General features: G+C 43.3%; 1 protein-coding gene across 2 annotated transcripts in view; it reads left to right on the top strand.

Annotated features, from left to right (window-relative positions):
* Nucleotides 1-4,623: 4,623 nt before the first annotated feature.
* FHL2 (four and a half LIM domains 2) overlaps nt 4,624-14,765 on the top strand; it is a 52,975-nt gene continuing 42,833 nt past the window's right edge. The window contains exon 1 of one of the 2 annotated variants that reach the window (XM_079320623.1): nt 4,624-4,766. The gene's annotated coding sequence lies outside the window, so the exon portion shown is untranslated. Of the gene's footprint in view, nt 4,771-14,765 lie in introns of both variants that reach the window. The other variant, XM_079320625.1, reaches the window with a different exon arrangement.

Raw genomic sequence — 14,765 nt, 5'->3', positions numbered from 1 at the left:
GCACAAAAGAGATGCTTGATTTTTAGACTTCAGAATAATGGCCTGTGTTACCATAAGAGAGCCAGAGCTCACTGCCATAGCAGCAGAAAGTCAGGCCCTTGGCTAAGTTCTGACTAGGAATACACCTCCATGGCTGGATGCAAGCAGATGGAACATGTGGGGATGGCTGACCTGGAAAAATGTCCCAGCCACCCAATAACTCCTGGGATGGATGATCAGAGACTCATTAACTGTGGGCTCAGTGAGGCAGCTCAGTAAGTCCATGTGGTGCCAGCACTGCCATATCCTTTGCTTCCATGGGCACACCTGTGTTTGGGAACTGCATGGATCAGGGGGAGTCAGATTCAGAGTAGTAGGAGCTGGGCTGGAAGATTCTCATGTGGGAATGCCTGCTCCCAACAGGTTCCCACAGCCCAGGGACTGCTAGCAGCCATTGTATGTGCTGCAGAAGGGGTGACAAGCAGCAGCTGTGGGGGAAGCCCCATATCAGCCAAAATATGCACTTGGCTTCAGAGCCAAGAAGATAGGCCAGCACCAACTTGAACAATGCACTGTATCATCCTATCAAGGGTTTTCCTGGAAATCCTCCTCAGACTCCCAGACAGATTTAGTTACTGTCATTGGTGTAGATTGACAGTAGGCATGTTGCTAAAAATTGAACATTACATAAAGTTTCAGCCATTCCAAAAGCAGGATGACATTTCTAAAATTAAGAGCAAATACTGTGTGAAACATACAGCCAAAGAATTTAAGAGCTACTTAACTTGCTTATAGCCACTGCTAGGGTATCAATATAAAGTGAGGGCAAACCCTTATAATACCTGGAAATGATTCCTAAAGCCAATGTTTATCTTTTGCTTAGTTTAATGAATAGCTAATGACAGACATATGATGGTGGATAACCACTACCTGCCTTAATCTAAGTCAAAGCTTCGTAGGGCTCCTCCTGGTGTGTCTGGCTCACTTGAGGAGTGCTATCAACAGCAATTCATCACCTCTGAAGTGTGGCTGATAGGCAGCACAGAGTGTTCTCAGAAACTCAGCTCCTGGGGAGGGGTGGCAAAAGCTGGCTCTGCAGCAGCAGTCCTGAGCTCTGCAGCAGCTGTCAGGAGGAATTTCAGGGGCCAAAGTCCTGGTCTCCTGCTGAGGGGGCTGCTATAAGATACAGGGCTATAGCACAGCAGAGTCCAGGAGGAACTCTGTGAAAAGGGACCACTTCATTATTCCTGCTCTTCTGAAAAGGATTGCAGGCACTTTGGGAGAACATTCACTGCTCTAGACTCATCTTTTGTTTCATTTTTAGCAACCTGTGGTCTTGGCTTTTTGACCCTTTGTAGGGCTTCTAAGGACTGACCACAAGAATAAGTAACAGCCACCTGTGCAGAGACCATGATGGCAAGCAGAATAATAGTCTGGGTCCAAAATGGTACATTTCCCTAAACTGAACTTGTCAGGATGTGAAAGGGGATAGTAATCCACTGATGCCAGAGGTCCTGAAAGGCACAAAGCTGCTTCAAAGCTTAATGCAGCCCTCTTCATTGTTGATGAATGAAAGCATGAGATGGTGAAGGAATAAATGAGTGTTGGAATTCATTAATTGGCTAACATGGAAATTTTTAAGTGTTAACTAATGTTCATTTATAAAGGTAGAGGCATCTCTCAATAATCAGATCATAACACTCCAGTAACCCTGTGTTTGCATTTGTTTAAAAAAAATGTCTCCTGTTATATGCCTCTGTTAAAATTATGAGGAAAAGAGGAAAAACTGTAATTTTTTTTTGTATTTTTTATTGTCACAGTCTCTGTGGTGAGCATTTTTGCACATGAATTGTTGTCTCCATATAATTTTGCTGTTAATATTTTGCTGTTATTATCTCATTGCTGTTTCCAGTAAATTCTTCTTGCCTCAATCTGTTATCTTCAAGTTTTTTGCCTCCAATTCTCAATTCCATCCTGCCACAGTGAGAAGTGGGAGGGGAAGTGGGATCAAGAGAAAGAAGTTGTTTGAGAGAGTACTGGTGGGGGTACTGATTTGGGAGTACCATTCCTAAACCATGGCACTGAACAAGCACTGTCCCAAACTGTGCTCAAAACAGTTCTGCTTCCCATGCACAAGCTGGTCCCAATACTTTATTTCCCTTAATCATGAGACTGAACTCATTGCTTGAGTCTCTCAGGCAGATTTCACATCCTCTTTCCAAGGGAAAAAATGTGAAGTAAGGAACATTTTACACCTCAAATGTAGCAGAAAGCTTCTGTTGAGCTGTCCTGTTTATTTCGAGTGATTTGTTCACCTTCCCACACCAAGTAATGCTGCTCTATAGTGTAAGTTGTGGGCTCTGTGTGGTGTTGAACAAGAAGGGGAAAAACCCACAGATATGCACCACGTTTTCTGGCCACCTCTGTTAACTCCTGCATTGTTTTTTTCTCCTGATCTCTTGGAAGCAGATGGTTGGAAACAAAGAGACTTGGTCTGAAACCTTCTGACCATGACATCTTCCAGTGGTGCAGGAAGCTTTCTGTGATATCACAGATTTCCTTTCTATGTGACTTCAGATAGAAGACCCTCTGCCAGCCTTCCCACTTTCACCAGCAGTTTCCAATGCCATGTTCCCACTTTACTTGTGCTGCTACATTTTTGGGGGGTAAGTACTTGCAGAACCAAGCAGAGGAGCAATCTAGGTTATATTATTATTTTTTAAAGAGTATTTTGAGGTGGCCCAGTTGTCTCAGCACAGACTCAGGCAGGGCTGTGCCCACTCAGCTGATCCAGCTCTGTCCTGTGTTGTGGTAGCAGAGGTGGGAATCTGGGGGCTTGTGCAGGAGGAGAGATGGAGTGGGTTTTGCTGATAGTGGTGTAGCCACAGGGAGAGTTATCCATGGAAACACATGTCACACTGAAATGATCTAGATCAGCTAGATTTGTCACCTATGAATGCAGCTTTGTGAAGGGAATTGAATCTATCAGTGAGCAGAGGAATGGATTTAGGAGACTAGAAAAAGGCAAATTAATTGCTTCAGGAAAATTTCCTCAAAGCTTTCCTTTCTTTTTGAAATCAATGTACACCAAATAGGAGGTGTGGCACTTGGCAATATGCTTTAGGGGTGATTATAGTGATGTTGGTTTGACAGTTGGACTAGCTGATCTTGGAGATCCCTTCCAGCTTTGATGATCTGGGCCCAAAATAAGAGAGATATAGCACAACAGGTTAGACATGGGACACGGATAACTTCCTGCTAGTTCTTTCATTTGTCTGTGTGGGTGAAGTTGCTCTATCATAATTTACAAATATCATGTGACCTGCTGTACATCTCAGGTCTTCTACACTCTGGCTCCCCACCATGTGCCTGTAGATATTAACATCAGTTCCAGTGTGCTGAAGAGCTGTAACAGGCCTTTCTGTGACACACATGAGTGTCTGAAAGTCTGGGCCCCAAGTTGTTTATTTATAGGCTACCAGACATGCTTGGCTCCTGTTTCCAAAGCACACACTCCTCCATCACAGCTGTAGCCATTGCAATCCATGCTCAACTCACCGTTCAGGCTTTCTGCTCTCCTGGACCATCCCTTAGTAGAAAACTTAAGGTGGTAGAACAAGAATCATCTTCTCCAGTAGAGGAGGGCTGCAAACAGAGTTATTTGTCATACAAGAGAAGGAACAGTGAGGGCAGACTCAGCCATCAGCAGACCAGGCAGGGATGGCCTCAGTCATAATGCTTGCTCCCTGCTGGCACACTGCCCAGCCTTAACAGGCTTACAGAAGAGAGGGATGCAGGAGCCTCCTGCTGCAAAAGCCAGATTTATCACTTTACTCCTGCTTATAAAATGGTCTCACAGCTCTTGGGAGTTAGTCATTGCAGGGCTGATGACTGGTGAAAAATGCAGACTTTTTTCCAGATATGAAGTCTTGCACAATATTAACCGACCATTCAGATAACGTAAAATCATATTTTAAAACCATTGAAGCCTATAGATAGAAGAGGTTTAATTTGTTTCAAAATAAAATGTACTGAAGGGTGACAAGAATCACCAGTAGAACACGAAAACCTCCAGCAGAGGCCTGAGGGTTGTTGGATGATGCCCACAGGTGAGGAGGTGCCAGGCTGGAGAGCTCCTGCTGGGAGCATAACTTCACTGTGGAGAGGCACCTGCCTCTGGTCTGGAAGGAAAAGAGCTGTGACCAAATGTGAACAACTCAGGGGCTCCCTCCCAGATTCATGTTTCAGACCACCCTAAACTTTTACTAGAGAGTCCTCAGGCTGAGTGTCAATAGCTCCAGGACAACAAATATCTGAGTTTTGCTGGGCAGTGCTTCCAAATTATGAAACTTTTCTCTGAAACAGATTCCTAAAGTCTTAGTACATGCCTAAGACCCGGGGCCAGAAGAAGATTTGAATGTGTGTGAATGCCCATTGGGTTAAACATTCCCTAAGCATGCACAGTTCTCAGTGCTGGGAGCAGGTTTTTGTCTCTTCCTGGGACTGTTGGCTCACAGGCTCAAAAACTAAGGTAGGGAGCTGATCCCAGAGGGGCAGTGAGATAGGCAAGGATCCAGGTACTAAAAATACAGTGGCCTCCTTGTCCTGCAAACAGAACACATTTCCTCCCACCCACTCAGTAGAGCTTTGGTGCTGGGTGAGCCTTATGTGGGGAAAGAGGGCACCACTGTCTGCAGGGACAGCAGGGACAGCAGGGACAGCAGGGACAGCAGGGACGAGGACACAGAAGGAGGGCATCCTTGCAGGGAGCCGTGGCTGCCAGTCTGGTGAGTGTGTGGAACTGTTTTCCTATTAAATCCCTATTACCTCAGTTTTAAAGGATGAGCCCAGGCAAGCATGCATTATAGAGAGACTCCTCGAGGCAGCCCAGGTAATCTGTATGCTTTATAACTTCTGCTTTTAGTGTCTTTTTAGAGATTCTCCTAACTTTGCAAATAAATCACATTATTTAATAGAAGTGAGATTGAGATTTCTTTAAACTAGAAAAAACTTGGAAATTCACCTTTTGGTTATTATTTTTCCTCTGCACTTCAAATAAAGCCTGGGCTATTAATGGCAACACAGAAGTTCTTGTGTAATGCATTTTAAGCTGGATTCTTTAAGCCATTTAAACACAGAGGATCACATTTGCCTTTATATAAAGGCACTAAAGTGATAGGCAATAATATTTAAATCCTGTTTCACACCTAAACATTTTAATTAAAATTCTTATCACATGTATCTAAGCCAAGCTAATCTTGGAAAAAAAAAAAAAGGTTTTGTGCATTCAGTACAGAGTATTTACATGATAACAGATAATGTGAATGCATCATTTTGCTAGTTATCAAAAATACTTAATAATTCCAGTTGGAGCACTCAGCTGTAAGAGCTGCTTTCCATTTCAGTGAACTTTATGCTGTGGAGAGGAAAGAAATGCTTTCTCCACATGGCTGAGCATCAGGTTTCTTTAAGCATGAAAGCAGGCTTGTAAAGGGTAGGTGTTTATGCTTGCTTGTTTCCATCGGGAGTGTTCCCTGACATGCAAATGACCCTCCAGCCACTAGCAGGCTTTAAGAAGATCTCCTTTAAAACCTTCTGCTGCCAGCCCATGTCAGCTCAGACCAGCATGTGCATGGATTAGCTTTGTTTTAGCAGGCAGAGTCCTGGTTTCTTCAGTGCTGTGCTGCTACAGCTGGGTGAAAGCACTGAGTGGCAAAAGGGGAAAACAGTAAAAGTTATCTGTGGATCACAGGCTCTCTTGCCCTTTTCCCTCTCTGAATCCAGCTCCACCAGGGATGATTTCCACCTAAATGTTGACTTGGAGCAACTCTTTTCCTGTAGTAGTCTTTATAGTTAATATCTGGGAGGTTTTGTCTTGTTTTGCTTTAGCAGTAAGGATGTTTAAAAGGTGAGGATGTTTATAAAGTCCCCACACTTTAGGGTAAGCTGAATGCTGCTTTGGGCTCCATAGGCTGTACGTGGTGCCTGATGTGATTCACTCAGTCAAAAAACCAGACATATTTTTGAAAACAATTATTTCAGACTAGCAGGGAAGGTACTTTGTGGGTAAGAATGAGCAGTCAAGACCAGGAAAAGGCAGTATTTATCTAAGCCATCTGATAATAGTTAGCTAAAAGATGCCTGGCAGATGACATGTTAAAACTGACCAGAGTGTAATCTGGCGTAAAGAGAGAGGGAAGAGAGAAAAGCTAAAAGGAAAATCAGGAGGGAGAGGACTTGCACCTCTGGAGTTTCACCTAGAAGGCTGAGACACTCATTTTTGGGCAGCTACACATGTTCCTGGTTCATGGAGTCTCTGAGGTCAACATGATGTACCTGGGGAGCACAGAGAGCCACTCCTGTGTGCCCTACACTCCAGTCACACCTGTACAACAAATAGCACTTCTGTCATGTCAGCATTCATCTATGCAAAAATGACAGAGTGGATGTTTTGAGGGGCAGCTAATATTGCAGTGCATTTCTGAAAGGAAATCTATCCATGACAGCATTGCATAGTTGAACACCAGGCTTCCATAAATAATTGGGAAGGCAAATCCTTATCTTTGTCACAGTGAGTGGAATGCACCTCACTACCTCCAGTGGTTACAATTCATGCAGCACTAAAACCACAAGGTATGCTTTTTACATGCCTGATGTAAACCCCTCCACCCACCAACATTGCTCATAAATATCCTTTTTTTTTTTTTTCCAAAGATGCCAGGACTGGCAAAACCTGGAGACTCACCAAGTATTTGCTTGAAATAGCAATCTATTGTTAAAAAGAGGAGCTCTTCACAAGAGGCATGTCTGACATTTCCAAGGAGTGACTGTGACCCAGAGTACTTGGAAAATGTCTGCTGTGACTACAATGGAAGAAAGGGTTCAGAGTAATATTTTGCAGGCAGGAAGAAGTTTCAGCAGGAACCCTACTCCACTAAAAAGGGAGAAGCCAATCTAAACCCAGTGGTATATTTATTAACATTGATAGCAGTTTTTATAGTAATAGCAATAATCATAACTATAATGGCAGCAATAATTAATCAGTGTGGGATGGGCTGCCCACAGCAGAGAAGTGAAGGTGTAAGGTGGTTGAAGATGAGCCCTAGACACTCTCATTGCCTTGTGGTGAGTGTGTGTGTGCAAAACTTTCAAAATAACTGGTACCAAGAAGAGGAATTTTGGCAATGGCTGCCAGCTGTCATGGGGAAAAAAAAAAAATCTCTTCTTTCTTATCTTTGCATGTCTCACCTATGGTGGCAGCACTGGTTGTTCTTCTGTGTACCTACAACACAGCTGGCCAGATGTTCTTCACCCCTTTGGCCTTTACCAGAACACAGGAGTTGAGAGGAAAACCTTGCAAGAGTTCTATTCCAAATCAGCCTGGCACATTATGGAAATGCACACAGCAGGGTGTTCATGTTGTCTAACCTTAACCTGTCCAGGGCACATGTGCCCCTACCCGAGCCACCTCTGGCCCACCTTCTGGAGGCCTCCACTGACTGCAGAAAGACTCATGAAGTTTTATCTATGGATCAAGCTAAAGATCTGAGTCAGGTGTGAGCAAAAAAAGCTGACACAGTTCAGAAAGGCTGTTGAATAAGAGCAAGATATCATTTTTTCAGGACATCTGTCAGAAATTGTATGTCTGTAGCTGATCTTGCCCAGGGGCAGAAGATCCAGCTTTGTTTTTCTGTGACACTGTGGTGTTCAGTGAGTCCCATGGTCAGGAGGAGGAAAGCTGGAAGAAATCACACAGAACCTGAATTTCTCAGGGAGTTGTAACAGCTTAGGGAAAAAAGAAAAAAATAGCTTTAGGGAAATGTGAAGAGTAGCAGAAATCTAAATTCTGAAGCTTGCCTGAGGCATTGCTTCTGGAAAAATCAAGCTGCTATAGCAAGTGGTGGCTTGATATGGGGTTATCCTTACATCTTTGTGATGTTCATTTTCACTAGAAGGTGGTGCTAAGTGAGGAGGGGAATGTGTATTTTTTGTTACAAAATTCAATTCCTTTATGACAGACCCTCATGAGAGGCTCTTCCAAACCTTGTCCTTGTGCCTGGCACAAACTGTATTGAAAAGAGCTTATAAAGTCATAGGTAAGTATTTTGCCTTCACCTCGGCTCTTTGTGAGCATAGTTGGTCTAACATACAGCAATTTGAATGAATTAGAGGGTTTAAAATGCTTGCCATCACTTTATCCTCTACTGCTCTGTCTCTCTGCCTGTGGAACTATTTTTATGGCCAGGTCCTTATCTGTCCTCTTTAAAATCCTTGGTGCATGGGGTCAGAGTAGAAGGCACTCAGGTCTGCAGAAGTTTATCTGCTTGTGGCATCAGTCAATGTCTCATCTCTCAGGTTGCCACTGAAATTGTGCTATCTAAGGTTGTTTGCTGATTGGAGAAGGTAACTTAAAGGTTGACTGTTTAAAACACAGATAGCCTGGGCCATATGGACAGTTTGGTGACTATTCAGAGATTCTTAGCATGCACAATTCTTCAGCCTGACCAAAAGCAGAGGGTTATTATTTAGAGACCTAGAGTGCTATGAGGTAAAGTGTCTCATATGGTGACAAAATCAGTGAAACGGGGCTTTGTGTGAAATTGTGCAGTCAAGAACCAGGAGAAAGACCACTCCTGTGATGTGCAGCTCCACTGCTAATAGCAATTTCACTGCCAGAAGGGAGCCAGACCTGCCCTCCTTTCTGAGAAGAGGTTCATCTGCTGTATCAGAGACATTTGCTCATGCTCTGGAGAAACAGGGAAGGGAAAGAACTGTTTACTGAGCTCTGGTGTTTGGCACCTGTAGAGTGTGTGTATTTTTGCCTGGAGTATAAGGCAGGATACTCACACTTTTTGCCATCTTGCATTTGGGGCTTGATTCTGAGACCTTGGAAACTTTTCACTGACTTCAGGGGAGTTTGGATCATGTCCAAAAGCTACCCAACAGCCTGGAGGGGAAAAGATAAACTGACTCTTTCTCTTGCAAAGACCCAGGAAAACAGTTCAACAGAGATAACAAGGATACTGTGGCATTTAGAGAGTTTTGAGGGTTTTGTTGTTCTTGTTGGTTGTTTGGGTTTCGATTCCCCATAGCAACTCATAGTCTAATGCCTGGATTATTTATGATGTTATATTTCCCTTCCTGTTTTGATTGGTAAGGACAGGGCTGCCTGGCAGCTGAAATGGAGCAGCAGGAGCTCCTGCAGGGAAATGTGGTCCAGGCCCCAGCTGTCAGCCAGGGCTCCTGAAGGGCCAGGGGGAGCAGGAAGCTCTGGGCAGGAGGAGGTGGCAGAGCTGTCTCAGATGTCCCCTCCCCAGTGAACACGGGGCTGATGCTGCCAGGAGGGACAGAAGGTGCCCAGCAGCTTCACAGGGTAATGGGGTGAGCCCTGAGCCCACAGGCTCACAGGGAGCCTACAGACCAGGGCAGCCCTTGGCACTGCCCAGGAGCTGGTGAGCAAACCACAGGAAGGGCAGAGGTTTGATTTAGGACAACGAGAGCTGTGATTTGTTTTAGTCTGGGCCTGGTCCAAAGTCAGTCTTTATTATCTGGGTTGAGTTCAGGCTGAACTGAGCTTTGCTTTTCCATTTTTGACAAAGCCCAAAATGCAACCTCCCACTGTGAGAGCCCTGTGAGCCAAGCTGCTGATGTGAAACAAGTCTCACATTTGTTTCCTTTCACATCTTTTGGTTTAGAAACACACTGATGCATTTAACACACACCCTAAAAATAACATCCTCAGTTGGAAAATCAAGTTCTTTATTTTCTAATGATTGCCTTTAGCAGCCTGTTTTATGATCTTGCCTTAGAACTGACAACACACAACTGATCAGTCTCAAAAACAAAAAAGAGTTTTCACACCTTGCTACTTTTAAGATAAAATGTCTTTTAATTGCTTTTCTACTAATTAGCTGCCTTGAAAGATGACTTCCCAATCTCTTGGTAGAGGCTCTTTTTAATGTATGTCAATATAATCAACAAGGATTATGGTCTTTTATTCAAAGTAAGTTGATAAGGGATAAGAAAACATAGTGGTGTTGCTTTCTCCCCACTAACAGCCATCTCCAGCTGTGCCACTTCAAATATCAGATCTGTTGTCACCCACCTGCCTGTGCAGGAGCTGCCAGGAGGGGCTGAGGGTAGGGAGACCACTTGGTAAGGCTGAAGTGGCCTGGAGGATAGAGCAGAAGGTTATTGTACAGCCCTGTCACAGAATTCTCTTCTGCTAGAGCACAGAGGAAAACTCAGAGAAAACCACACAGCACAGCTCACCAGCTGGGATACAGTGGATGATAAACCTTTCTCAGAAGTGGAGAGTGTTGTGTCACTGCCATGATCTCTCTTACAGCTCTCCTCTTTCTCACAGGATAGCTCTGCAGTTTGAGTGAGGTGAAAATAAACATAATGCCAGTAAAGGAAAAAGCCATCTGAGTATAAATTAAAGGGGCCAAACCCTCCCTAGGTGTGGTCAGTCTCTAAGCATCTCCATGATCTAGGTTGCAAACAGTAAATCCAGGTCTTGTGCTTTCCCCCTTACAAATGGTTTTGCTCTTGCAGTATCAAACACTGGGGCTGGGCTAATATCTATAGTGGGTATTGAGGGAATACACACAACCTCAGCAAGGAGTAACAAATCATCTGGAACACACCCTTGGATGCCCATTTTTAAAATAAACATTTACAGCCTCAGTTCTTCAGCAGCCCACAACAGGAACAGCCTAACACCATGGCCTCAGGATTTGTCAGTTTGTATAACATTTAACAGCAGCCTATTCTTATGCTGCAAGCTGTTTGATTATTCCTAGCTAACACAATTATCTGCACTCATACTTTCCATGCAGTCTCAATGCAACACTCAGACGTTTCAAACTGATAGTTTAATTAAATTACGGCAATTAGGGTTATTTCAGATCCAGGAGTATGTGAGGCAAAGATGCTGAGGATATACACAGCACTTGTGCTTCCAGGAGAGCAGAGAAATTCTGTTATGTGGGAATATGAAGCTTTCATAGGAGCGAATTTAATTAGCATTTGAATCCTCTAGAAATCATCCTTCTTTTATGTATTTCAAGTTGGACATTCCAAGATGGAATCCATCAAGATAACTTGTGGAAGCCTGGTCTTACACATGCAAGCAGAATTGGAGATCCAGCTATTCCTCTGTGCTTAAGGGGTATTTTTACTTTGTTTAGACATCCTCTGTGGAGCCAGGAATGCCAAGACACAGCATGGTATGTGTATGGTACATGGTACAGTGCTGACCCATACAGCCAGCAATGTGCATTTTGTGTCTGTGTGTGTGTTTGCCTATCAGGAATACAAGCTCAGCCTCCCTACAGGCTGGAGCCATCACACAGAGCTGCAGCAGCCTCACCTACATCCTAGGCTGGTGCTAGCCAACCCCAGCACCCTGAACTTGATGGACATCCTTGCTGAGGCACTTTTCCAGCTTTCCAGAGATAAAGACTGGGTCCCAAGAAGACTTCCTTTGTAAGCCTTATTATCAACTTTCACAATGTCTCATACAACTTGTGGAGAAGCATCTGGCTACCTTTGGCTTTGTATATTTTCTAGGAGAACAGTCCATCCCTTTAGTGAGTTGTGGCTTATATGGGAATGGAATGATGCTGGCTTGCCAGTTATACTTAAATCACTCGTACCACCAGACAGGCCTGCAGACAAAGTAAGGAATTAATTTATTCAGGAATCCAAAGATCAGCATTACAATCTCCTTATTTAGAGGAAGCTGTGCATAAAGAAAAGAAAACTTACAGCTGCAGACAGATTATTCTGTTATCTGTTTCATCCTGTTGAAATGCTCTCAGCATGTTTACATACCTTTCAGCTTGAAACTTGTCTTAAGCAAAAGCTGGTCCACAGCATGTATTTCATGGAAGGGATGTTTATAAGGGGTATGCATGTCCTTGCACACCTCTTTTCTCCCCTGGGCTATTTCAGGTCCTCATCACACCATCATGTCACTGCCTGAGCTGGGAAGCATTGGTGCCTGCTGAATAGGTGGGTTCTTCTGCCCAGACAAAATATCTTGGCACTTGCCTTAATGCATGCTGACTGTGAGGGAGAGCTTCTCCTGAAAGGCAGAGCAAGATCCAGGCCTCCTTGTACTATTTCTTTTTATAGTGAAAACACCAGCTAGTATATATAAAAAATCTAAAAATCATAGTAGATATAGACAGTGATAATACATGTATTTAATTAGATCTTGACTGTATTCAGACAATAATTAGTGGCAATCAAATTATTTTGGGGTGAAAATGACATGAACATGTTTGGCATGAAATATGCCCATGCAATACTCCAAGATGGCATACTCTTCCTTCAAAAGTATTGATGTTCTGGATTAGAGACTTCTGAAAAACATTAAAACCAAAAGTAATTTATCATACTTGATATTCTATTAATGCAATTTTATTCTTCATCTATTCTCCAAAATCCAGGATTCACATTAGCCATGCATCAAGCATCCCAGTGTTTAATTTTCCTATGGGACAGTGGTGAAAATCCTCACTTGCAAAGTTTCAAAACTGATCACTGATGGCAAAAAATTTTGCTTATTTTGTATGGACTATAGATAGATACACTTACAATGGTCACAACAGGAGGAATAATCTTGGGTTGCTTGATATTAGCATGATCATATCTCTGTGAAAAATGGTTTTGACTTAAAAATAACTTTTGTTTTTGCACAAGCAGTGCTGGCTGGACAGTGTTACACAAAATGGTTATCCTCAGTAAGATCCTGGCATTCCTATCTGCAGAACCACCAAGAAAAAGCTGAGTGATTTGAGCTGCTGACATGTTTGAAAAGGAGCAGAACTGCTCTAGTCACATTGAGATGATGCAAGTCATTTTTTATCATGGCAGCAATGGTCCCACATGTGAAAGGCTTCTCAATTCAGTCCTTTAACACAGCTGTGCCAGAAAGGCTACTTTGAGAGCTGTGTTTCTGGGATTCCCTGGTCTTTTCCCACCACACTTTTTCCTCCTTCTTTTCTTACTCTTCGTCCTCCTTCTCCTCATCATCATCAATATCTGTCAATAGTCAATATCTATTTTTCTTAAAATTTGATTTCCATAAGGCCAAGTTGTCTCCAGAGCCCTTTCTGACACAAAAGATCAACACCAGAGCAGAATCAGAGTCTGGGAAACCACAGGTCTGGGATCCAGTCTTACTTTAGGATGTGTTGAGATTATATGCAGAACTGAATGCTCTAAATGCATTTCAGCATGCAAGGCAGAGATAACTTTTCTTTCTTTCCACTTGTTCATCTCCCTTAGCTCTATATTCTTCAATTCCAGGAGGTCTTTCTTTTAATATTTCTTTAGATTTGGCAAGTCTTGAATCTCTTCAGGCCCAAGATCAATTTCAAACTACATGGCTCATGCAGAGACTGAAAAAAGCATCTTCTCAAAGACACTCAAGCAAAAGAGCAGAATCTTCCTAAAAGACAGAAAGAAGCATTGCTGTGTGCTGAGCAGGAGCCATGTTTGGCACAATCACAGATCAAACTGAGCTGTGAACCTCTCATCTCCATCTCAGCAGGGTGCTGTGCAGAATGTTTAATATTTGTGCCCAAAAATTCAACGACAGATTTGTTTGCAGAACAGTTTTCCAAGAGGTGCTTGGGTTGTGCCCAGCATCTGCCCTTATTGCTGGGCATACCTGGAGTGCCTGGGTGATTTATTGACTTCAGCTGCTCTCTGCAGCCCTCCTGCCTGAGAGACAGGGGCTGCTCCAGCACTGCCAGGAGCCATGAAACAACAGCTGCAACAGATGGCCACAGCTCCTGCCCTGGTTTGGCACACCCTGCCAAAAACGGGGCCAGGCGTGCACCTGGTGTGGGGCTGGGTAGGTGAGGAATACCACAAGGACATTTGTCAGTGGCAAACAGAGAGTAACAAAGTGCTGCAGGGAAATAAGGTTAAATGGGGAGGTGAGGGGGAGATGAGAAGTGGCAGATGTTTTGAGAAAACATCTGTTAATGCTTGAGGGAAAGGAAGTGGTGGCAAGGACACTAAGGAGGCAGCAATTCAAAGGATTACCTTGCAGGTTTCATGGCTTGAGTGGAGAGAGGGTGTTGGAACACCATAATGCTGACACTGCAGATGTCTGGGGCAGAAAGGAAGCAGGGGAGACATGTGGTCTGCCAGCCATAGCACATAAGAGGAAAAGAGGTGGTGGAACATGGAATTAAATGCAGAAAATTTTGGTAATGGTAATAGTATGGTGGTCTAGAATTACATGGGATGATGGTTTTAGGAGGTATGCATACAGTTATCATTAGAAAAAGGTCAGCAAATTCATAGTCAGGATAAGTGAAAAAACAGAATGCAGGTTTTGCATGATAAAGACTCTAATCTCACTGCTCTTCAGCCACACAGAATGTAAATGCATCTTTTTAAAGCATAAAAAATACACCGGGTTTTTTATACCCCCAACAATTTGAAAATCAGAGAACTATTTGTGCATTCTGATCACTGTGTAAAAATGTAGCTAAGAAGGCTATATAGCAGAGATATGTCATGCCTTTGCTCATCATCCTTTGGTTTTGATTTCTGTCGTCCAACAACTTAATAGCTGAACATGTCTCTCAAATTAATGCATGTCCATAGAGCTGATAATTTGTCTTTGAATCATTTTTGAAACATCTGAGCAGCCCAAATTATGTCAGAAGAGGTTATTTTTTAACTGAGGTGCCATAGAGTGATGTTCTCCTGGTAAATGTCATGCTATCTGTTAAACTTAACCATAAAATTAATGATAT

This window comes from Erithacus rubecula, assembly GCF_903797595.1.
Source record: "Erithacus rubecula genome assembly, chromosome: 1".
NCBI classification, from domain to species: Eukaryota; Metazoa; Chordata; class Aves; order Passeriformes; family Muscicapidae; genus Erithacus; species Erithacus rubecula.
The sequence above is the reverse complement of the archived record's forward strand: the minus strand, read 5'-3'. Positions and strand labels throughout refer to the sequence as shown.